The sequence below is a fragment of the Barbus barbus genome (assembly GCF_936440315.1).
Source record: "Barbus barbus genome assembly, chromosome: 31".
Classification (NCBI taxonomy): domain Eukaryota; kingdom Metazoa; phylum Chordata; class Actinopteri; order Cypriniformes; family Cyprinidae; genus Barbus; species Barbus barbus.
The window spans coordinates 16,447,288-16,455,605 of record NC_136759.1 but is presented as its reverse complement, the minus strand read 5'-3'; positions in this window follow the sequence as shown (position 1 = coordinate 16,455,605).

Genomic DNA, 8,318 nt, shown 5'->3' with positions numbered 1-8,318 from the left:
ACGAATGAAATCTGATTCATTTGAGTCGAATCTTTTTAATGACTCCGTCTGAGCGGGTGAATGATTCATTTATGAATTTAACTGAATCACTTCGAACGTCCTACTTATAATGAGCCAAGAACAGTAAGGGACTAATTTCCAAATTGTTAAAAATAAAACGAACTGGAAATGTTTGTATCACGTGATTGCATGAATATGTTTTTATCAGGAAATACAATTTTGTACAGTTTTGTAGACAAGAAAATTAATTTTAGATTAATCTATGTTTCACAACTAAATCGTTCTTGCGACTGAATTTGGGCACATGAAGAACAAACATTCTTGAAAATAAAACAAAAAAAGTAACAAACAGCAAAATGTGTCTACAAATCAGTGTTTAATATCCGCTTCCGCTATCTCGGATACAACGTGATTACGTAGGCACGTACAGCATAAAATGAATCATAGAACCGGTTCTGCGAAATTGTTCAAAAGAACCGATCAGCTCTAATGAGTCGGACTTCCCATCACTTCAGTTCACACAATGACACTGGTATGCATGTATTTGTTCATAATAACTACATTTAATCTATAACTAATAGCATGTTTATTTTATTTTTTATGCCAATGTGATCCGTATATTTTGCAATACACCATGTAATTTTTTGATGGCGGCATAGATGCATCACTTTATTTATTTATTTATTTATTTTATTTATTTATTTTTTTTTAGAAAGAACATAGGCCTAGCTACACCAAAAGTTTCGGTTTGTCTTCGCACATTTAATAAACTTTTTTTTTTTTTTTTGTGGACAGTGCATTCAAGTAGGGATAACTGCAGGCTTGAGCAATGGGCGTGGCGAAAGGTTAGGGCGTGCCAAAAGGTAGGTGCGTGGAGAAAGGTCTTAATGATTGGTCGACAAAGCTGTCTGTCAGGGTGTGGGGGTAGGGTTAGGGGTAGATTTTGTTGTACTGATTCACTTTTCGGAACGCCTCATTTAAGCACGCCCATTGCTCCAGGCTGCAGCTACCCCCGTCTCAGTGCATTTGGTAGAGTTTATAACAGGCTCAGTGCCTTTTACTGTAATACACTAGATGGCGCTAGAGTCTTTCACATGAGATGAACGTCCATCTACTCTGGTCCACTGTCTGTACAGATGCCTGTTTATGTAAGATATTAAAATATAACTGTAAGATGTTCCTCAAACCCATTTAGTCTGCATCTTTAAAATAACTAATATTTCCACTGATGCTATTGATCTTATTGAAGCAACACTGTCATAGGAAAGTGTGACTGCTGGTTTTAGAGCTTGGTGTCTGTTGCTGAGTAGTTACTTTAAAGGCAAATTGCTGGGGAAAATCCAAAAATCATCTAATCTTTTTGAAATACTAAATTAAAAATCACTTGCTGGTTGATAAAATAATCAAAATAGTAACTAAAACAGGCCTGCTATTTAACTATTTAACTTGCCAAAAAGATTCACGTGTCTAAAATCTCCACAGATGCTTTGAAGGAATGGCATGTGTGGACAGGAAACTCTGACAGCTCTGACCATTTGGAAGCCATTATTATCACCAGTTATATGTGATTAGAGACCTAATTTAATCCCCTTTATATACACATACTGTAACTGTCTGCTGGAGTTATTAAACTAAACCCATAAACTTTAAAATTAACTGAAATATAATACAACATTTAAAATAAAAACTTATTTAATCACAGTTAGCTGCCAAGAAAAAAAACTCTTTTTCATTTAGCTTAACTTGATGTACAAAGATAACTGTAAATTACATAATTTCTCTACATTATATATAAATGCATAATACATATAATAAATACTACATACATTATATAAATTAAATCTAAAACTAAAGTTAAAAATGAAATAAAAATTAATAAAAACTATATAGACATGACAAAAACACACACAAAACCTAATTTAAACTATTAATAAAAACTATATTAGTATCTCAATGATACAAAAATAAAAGATACCAAACAATGACATTTCATGTTGCTTTACAACAGCATCAAGAGCAGATGGCTGAAGTAAAAGTACTGGGGAATCTTACACTAAAAATTCATTTCAAGTTCACATCGAGGTAAAATGTCAACTGACCAGTTTGTGCTTGGGATATTACGCTACATGGAGATGTGGGGACTTTCATGATGTTTTTGCATATTTGCACGATGAGGACACATGCATACACTCCATTTGCGCATCATATTTTCAGTATACTTGCAAGTTAACACAGTTAAAATGACAAAACGTTCCTTGAAATCAAGTCAAACCATCCTTGTAAACCATTAAAGTTAATGGTATATTAAAAGACCTGTGCTTAAATCATATAAATTAAATTTGTAAAATTAGAGGTTGGTCGATTGCAAAGTGGCTTGTAAACATACAGGCTGGACAGGGAAATGTCTATTATGTCACAAACCATGTGATGCAGGTAAAGCACCTTGAGACTCACTGGCATGTACCCAAACAACTTTAAGTGTAATTCCTTACTACATCTGTTCAAGCTTACCATAATCAGCAGATTGTTACTCACAGTGCAACAGTCATGTTTTCCAAGTCAGTGCCATTGTTCTGTGGTGTAATCGAGAAAAGCATGACTATAAATGGTTGCACATTCCTGCAAAGAAAAAGCCTGTGGGGGAATTCAAAGAAAACAGTTTCAAAAGGAAAGACACATAACATGGCATAAAATCGTTTCGCTGCTGCCTCCTTCAGGGTTCGCAGGTGTACACATTTTGCACAACCCAAATTGTTGGCTTTAATTCTTCATACCTACTGAGATAATTTCTCAATGATCCATTGGCATTTTATGCCACATTTAAAATAAATTTCCTCAGGATATAAAAAGAGACAAAAAAAGGATATAAAAAGAGACCACGAAAAGCACTTTTATAATAAATCCACACCTTAATCATAGACAACTGATGCAGGTACTGAATACGTTATTCATATATAAAACATGTATTAGATTGTTCTGTTATTGTTCTCTACATGCATGTAAATCTACATTCCTGTCACCTTGACATAGTCAAAATGTGTTGCATGAACAATTTTAACTCAAAAATTGCTTGTAATTTTTATGAATATAGAAGCAGCAAGTAACATTGAATTGTGTGAATTTTTGAAGCAGAAAGAAAGTGAAATAGTATTTTTTATATGAATGTTTTCTTGTGAAACGTACTTCAGTCATCATTTTTACATTGTATCTGTTATTGTCTTTATCACCTTAAAATTACAAGTTGTAAAATGTGTAAATAATTGTTAGAGATTTCTACATATTTGCGGTTTATTCTCAAAGCACAAACCACTGGGGAGTAGAAGAGTCCACCTCTGGAAATCCCCACATTAAGACCTCATCTGACCACTCTGACTCAGTGTTTATATATATATTTGTCTTTTATCATCTTTATATTTGCATACTCACTCCACATTTACTTATCACAAACATATTCATTTAATGGCATAAATGAAAAATCAATCTGTATATTCCTTTGAAATCCATGTATCCATTTACTCTTGTGTCATATACTATATACATAAAAGAAAGGTGAGTATGCACATCCAAAAATATTTTAGCCAGGAGCAAAATCAAAAGACCTCATCAAAATAGTGGAAAGGAGGTCTGCACACTGTTAACAGAACAACGTTTCGGTCCAAAGACCTTCGCCAGGCACTATACTATATACACCAAACTTTCATTCTTACAACATGTAAATAATATTGAAAATGCCGGTAACACCCACACAGTGCTTCTAGAAATTCTGCATTGCTCAACGACTGTTTGTTCCAGATATTTATCTGAAAGAAAAGCAATGCTCTCAAACTCACATCCTTTGTTAACATTAATTCTGACGCACCAGATCACTAACTGTTTGGAATTTGAAATGGTTCATCAACAGTTGCTTTTTGATTTGCCATCCAAAGAGTCATTATAATAACGGGAAAGTCCTATGAATATGTCTCATGAATATGGGAAAAAATTGGCAGATACAAATCATTGATTAAATCACAGATATTGAAATATTAGATGCTTTCTTCTATACAGTAAAAAAAAAAGAATTGCGAAGTTGTAAATAAAAGTACATTTTACAAGAAAATACTATTTAAACAATTTTTACCTCAAAATTTCATTTTTAATTCTTAATTTGCCATTTCTTGTAACTGTTTGAAATTAACTAGCCTTTTTTCAGTGTATATCCTCATATTATTGTATTATATTTACAAATTAAAAAATAAATAAATAATACATATACATACTGTAGGCATGTTATAGCACGAAAATAAAAATGTTGTAATTATCATTATTATTTTTTGTTGTTGTTATATTTATTTGTCTCTATTTTCCTGTTTTAAATTTGTTTATTATAACAATTATTATTTATTATAATATGAAATTGGATTTTTAAACCTATATAATGTATGCAGCAATTATGGTCAAATGTGGCAATTATGGCAATTGTCAAATGTGTTTTGCACCAGTAAAGGAATATTGTTTATACAAATTCCTGTGGACTTTAACTACCAATGTGTACCACTGTGATATTTGGCTGGTTTAACGGTTGGTCGAAAAATACTAATTGTGTATGATTAAAAATACTTGCATACTTACTGTAGCTAGGAAAACAAGCTATTATTTAACCCAATTTTTTCTTTAATAAAATGCCTCAATCCTTAAACTGTCAAACATTCTAAGGCATTGCATTATTTATCTTTTAGCAGACACCTGAGTCATCCAAACATAGTAAATAACTCACTCAGTGTATGAATCATTAGGATTTGTCTCATGAAAGCAGATCCTTACAATTCAATGAAACTATAACATTGGCCTTGATGAACTCAGACCTGCTGCTGCAGCCCACAACACATGAAATTAAACCTTCCATCTAACTTCACAAAGAATCAGCCATTGTTTGGAATGAAGGGAAAGCCTTCAACAGTTTACCTGGTGAAAACTCTTCTGTTCTTTCCATTCAGTTTGATTCCAGTTACCCACACCTCTTTCTGTTTTTACCACAGAACATAGAAATGAAACTAATTTGGATGATCGATAGATGTTAAACATGTCACCCTTTTGAGTTTACACCACAAAGCTCATTATCGTTATACATGGTAGATGATAAATACACAATATAAATACAGAGAAAGGAGAGTAAGAAAACGCTTGCCTATCAACTCTCAATTATTAACCCAAAAGGAATGCGCTTTAAATAAAACGGGTAAAATTGTGAAAGTGAAAGCATGTTAAAGACACCAGGCCAACAGGGAAAGGCATATTTCCTGTCTATCAGACTAATTTTGCTCTGGTTTTTATGGTGGGTACACTTTGACCCTTGTTTGTTGGAATGCAGAAATGATGGTCAAAGGTCTCTTGTTTCGAACAAATGTTTTTGTTTTCTTGGGATATTCCAAGCAACACAATAAAAACCTCTAAATTTGTTGGTACTTTTAGAATTAGATCCAATCTATTCTATGCTGCTCTTAAAGGGAATTTCAGGTGTAGAATGTGAACCTGTTGAGTCACAATGACAAACAAATAACTTTGGTCTACCTGGGATTTTGCTATTGTTCTAAGAGTAAATGCCACTTTATGTCAATGAAGACATAAAAGATACATAAAAGCTTTTTACACTGCACTTAACTGTGGATTATGGTAAACAACTTTTTAATTGTGCTTTGAAAATACAAATAGATACTCAGTTGCATCATATTCACATGCTTTGGACAGTCAAGCAAACAGCTTTTAGCTTTTGAAGATAAAATGTCAAAACACGTGAATTGGAGTGAAGAAATGACTGCTTTATATAGTTGTATAGTTCACTGAGAAATTCAGGAAAAACTCGATAGTGGCAAACATATAAGGGGTAATAACAGGATGCAATGCAAGTGCTAGAGCCTTTATGTATCGCGTGCTGCGTTCATCCAGTCAATGACACTAACACCGTTAATATGCAAATAAGAACGTTAACCTGGGGTTTAGAAATGTACATTGTAAAATTTCATCTTATGAATACCAAGAATTAATAATTAACTCCGGAGGAGCGGTGACAAACGTGAAGCATGATAAATTACCCATTATTTCATGTGTGAAATCTCTAAACCTTGCTGACCAAAGAAAAAAAAAGGGATGGGATGTGGCATAGTCTGACAAACCTCAGGCCTTTCTTGGTCTTGATCCCCTCTCTTTTCCCACTATCCTGTCCTTTAAAGGTGAAAAAAGCCCAGAAGTATCATGCAAAATGTTCACCATGATTTTGCCAACTCTTTTGTTGATCCTGGATCAACATTATTGTCCAAAAATATAGACCTAACCCTACCCATAATTTATCCCTATAAGGAAATGATGGTTGAATGACAAGGGTGTAGATAGAAGTAACTAACTCTGGTTGTAAGGCTAAAAGTCCTGTAAACTCATCCCTCAATGCTGATTGGTTGATTTGAATGTTTTTTTTAGGATCAACATGGATGCAGGAACATGGTGCATTGGTGAAATCACATCCACCAATACAGTTTAGAGGTAAATGATGCAATGCTATTAGTGATTTAAAAAAGCATCATCTGTTGCTTGACAGTTTCGGCATATGGGATATTTACCTCTGCACAACAATAATTGCACAACTGCATTACCTAATGACTTTAGTGAAACCAGTGTCATTGAAACTGCAAACTAAAGCAACAGCAAAACTGGAACTAAATATAGGAAAGAGGTCATGTGGGGAAAAACACACACAAAAAAGTACAAATTGTTCTGCATTGCAATTAGAAAACTGTCAAAAAGTAGCACAAAAAGCCGAATTATATTTTTGAAAGATGGTGGTGTAAAGAATGTGCCTTGAAAAACAACCAGTTTTTTATTACCACATGCCTAAAAGGAGGATGAACATCCCATTAGTGCAGAACAGGTCGATGGGACTCTCCTGCGCTGGCAGCTGATGCTATACCTCTAAGGCTAAAATAGCTGAAATCACTGAAAGACTGTATGTGTCCTGTTCATGTAACCCTGTGCTGCTTGAAGAAGACAAGGGCCCAGTACGTGTTCATTCTGGATACTTGGATTTTGAACTTTGAGACACATAATGATATATATCTGTAATTATAATACAAGTAACTGACCATATTTTACATGTTTTCATTCTTATTGTGCTGTCGATGAAGGGAGGAGTTGGGAATTAGTTAGCATGCATAGGCCTTTTCCTTTTTTTTGTGATCTCAAAAATCATTGTGAGAAAACAGGCAGGAAGCAAAATATTTTCCAGTGATCAAACATGAGACAAATGGCTTACCTGATTTCCCCTCTCTTAAATGCATGAATATCAGATGGGATTTGCATTATATGATTATATTTATTTTTATTTTCTTATTAGTTCATTAAATTAAACATGTGCCTTCACCATAATTCTGTTTGATCAACGGAAGCAAGAATAACTGACAATCCATACAAAGAGTCAAATTTACTTTAATCTGTGACAGAAATAGTGCAGTTTCTTATTCATTTTACATTGTTTCTTTGTATTAAAATCAACGCACATGGTTTCAGTGTGTTCTCAGCCTGTATAAACATGAATAGATTTTTTTTTTTTTAAATCATGCACTAACCAGTGCATGACATGTATGTTTGAAGTCCCAGCTGAAATAGCAGAACAGACCCCATTGTCACATAATGAAACCAGTTGTTTTTTGCCTTTCATTAATGACATCTGGCATGCTCGGGAAAAATTTGAAACTACCTGAAGCTCATTCTCTATAGACGTCATTTGTGTATTGTTTTCTTTATTCAAAATAAACAAAAAAGAAAATCCGTTGTAGGTTTGAGGGGGAATTTCCAGTATCTTTACACTGGTTCCTGTCATTCCTGCACAGTCAGTTGTTAAAGAGCTCTAATTAGCCAAATGAAAGTACAAAAAAAGTTTTTCTTGAAATAAAGCCAACGCAAGCCCCCGGCTTCAAAATTACTTCACTTCCTGTTTACGTTGATCAGGAATTTTACCCATTTAATCTCAAGATGCCAAGATTACAAATGAAAAAGAATTGAGGGGGGTTAGCTGAAACACAAACTTTTCGCACAATTTGAGTGATATCACTTCTTCATAAGTGATGAGTCAGTAAAGGTTTTAGAGGTGTTGCATGTTTTAAAAAATCTGCTTGTAGAGAAAAAAAAAGCCTGTTATCTGGAATCATTTTGACAGTTGTACTCTTCAGATAAGCTGCTGAACAGGTTTTTTTGCAACGGTCAGCCAAAATTTCCTGTAGACTGCTATCCAGACAGGAAGCGTTCAATTATTTAGTAGAAGTATAAACATAAATTGCAGTTTTGCTTTC